Below are 2,693 nucleotides of genomic sequence, written 5' to 3'. Positions count from 1 at the left end.
AAACCCGAAGTTATCATGAAATCATAAGCCACTTTTCATTGGCTCGATTCCAATCGATTTAGACTAGCAATTAGCCAAAAACGAACAAACCCGAAGATGTCATCAAATGAAAAACTGTTTTCATTGGCTCGATTCCAATCGATTTAGACTAGCAGTTCCCCAAAAACGAACAAACCCGAAGCTATCTCAAAATGAAAAATCACTTTTCATTGGCCCGATTCCTATTGAATTAAACGGGCAATTCACCCAAACGAACAAACTCGAAGTTATCATGAAATGAAAAATCACTTTTCATTTGCTCGATTCCAATCAAATTAGACTAGCAATTCGCCAAAAGGAACAAACCAGAAATTATCTTGAAATCAAAAGCCACTTTTCATTGTCTAGATTCCAATCGATTTAGACTAACAATTTACCAAAAACGAACAAATCTGAAGTTATCGAGAAATAAAGAACCACTTTTCATTGGCTCGATTCCAATTAAATTAGACTAGCTATTCACCAAAAGTGAACGAACTCAAAGTTATCATGAAATCAAAAGCCACTTTTCATTTGCTTGATTCCAATCGATTTAGACTAGCAATTCGCCAAAAATGATCAAACCCGAAGTTGTCATGAAATCAAAAGCCTCTGTTTGTTGGCTCGATTCTAATCGATTTAGACTAGAAATTCGCCAAAATGAACAAACACAAAGATATCATCAAATGAAAAAATACTTTTCATTGGCTCGATTCCAATCGATTTAGACTAGAAGACCGCTGAAAAATGAATAAACCCGATGTTATCTTGAAATGAAAAACCACTTTTCGTTGGCTCGATTCCTATCGAATTCAATGAGCAATTCGCCAAAACAAACAAACGCAAAGTTATCATGAAATCAATATCCACTTTTCATTGCCTCGATTCCAATCGATTTAGACTTGCATTTCGCCAGAAACGAACAAACCCAAAGTTATCATGAAATGAAAATCACTTCTCATTGCCTCGATTCCAATCAAATTAGTCTAGTAATTCGCGAAAAATGTACAAACTCGAAGTTATCATGAAATGAAAAATCTCTTTTCATTGGCTCGATTCCAATCGAATTAGACTAGCAATTCGCTAAAGAAGAACAAACCCGAAGCTATCATGAAATCAAGAATCTCTTTTCATTGGCTCGATTCCAATCGAATTAGACGAGCAATTTGCTAAAAACGAACAAACCCAAAGTTATCATGAAAGCAAAAGCCACTTTTCGTTGGCTGGATTCCAATAGATTTAGACTAGCAATTCGCCAAAAATGAACAAACCGAAAGTTATCACAAAATGAAAAACCACTTTTCGTTGGCTCGATTCCAATTGAATTAGACGAGCAATTTGCCAAAATGTACAAACCCGAAGTTATCGTGAAATCACAAACCACTTTTCATTGCCAAGATTCCAAAAGATTTAGACTAGCAATTTGCCAAAAACGAACAAACCCGAAGTTACCATGAAATCAAAAGCCCCCTTTCATTGGCTCGATTCCAATCGAATTAGACTAGCAATTCGTCAAAAACAAACAAACCTGAAGTTATCATGAAACGAAAAACTACTTTTCCTTGGCTCGATTCCAATCAAATTAGACTAGCAATTTGCCAAAAATGAACAAACCCAGAGTTATTATGAAATCAAAATCCACCTTTCGTTGGCTCGATTCCAATCGAATTAGACTAGCAAATCGCGAAAAATGAACAAACCCAAAGTTATCATGAAATCAAAAACAACTTTTCATTGGTTCGATTCCGATCGAATTGAACCAGAAATTCGTCGAAAATGAAAAAACCCGTAATTATCATGAAATCAAAGACCACTTTTCATTAGCGCGATTCCAATCGAATTAGACTAACAATTCGTCAAAATGAACAAACCCGAAGTTATCACGAAATCAAAAGACACTTTTTATTGTCTCGATTCCCATCGATTTGGACTAGCAATTTGCCAAAAATGAACAAACCCGAAGTTGTCATGAAATGAAGAGCTACTTTTCATTGGCTCGATTCCAATCAAATTAGACTAGCTGTTGGCCAAAAACAAACAAACCAGAAGTTATCATGAAATCAAAAACCAATTTTCATTGGCTCAATTCCAATCAAATTAGACTAGTAATTTGCCAAAAATGAAGAAATCCGTAGTTATCATAAAATCAAAAACCACTTTTCGTTAGTTGTATTCCAATTGAATTAGACTACCAATTCGCCAAAATGAACATACCCGAAGATATCATGAAATCAAAAGCCACTTTTCATTGGCTCGATTCCAATCGATTTGAACAAGCGATTCGCCAAAACGAACAAACCCAAATTTAACATGAAATCAAAACCCACTTTTCACTGGCTCGATTCCAATCGAATTAGACTAGCAATTTGCCAAGACGAACAAACCTGAAGTTATCATGAAATTAAAAATCACTTTTCATTGGCTCGTTTTCAATCGAATTAGACTAGCAATTTGCCAAAAATTAACAAACCCAAAGTGATCATGAAATCAAAAACCACTTTTCATTAGCTCGGTTATTAGAATAGCAATTCGCCAAAACGAACAAACCCGAAGTTATCATCAAATTAAAAGTCACTTTTCAATGGCTCGATTCAAATTGATTTAGACTAGCAGTTCGCCAAAAATGAACAAACCCGAAGTTATCTTGAAATGAAAAACTGCTTTTCACTGGCCTA

The sequence above is a fragment of the Olea europaea genome, unplaced genomic scaffold, assembly GCF_002742605.1.
Source record: "Olea europaea var. sylvestris unplaced genomic scaffold, O_europaea_v1 scaffold1096, whole genome shotgun sequence".
NCBI lineage: Eukaryota > Viridiplantae > Streptophyta > Magnoliopsida > Lamiales > Oleaceae > Olea > Olea europaea.
This window is presented reverse-complemented; position numbering follows the sequence as displayed.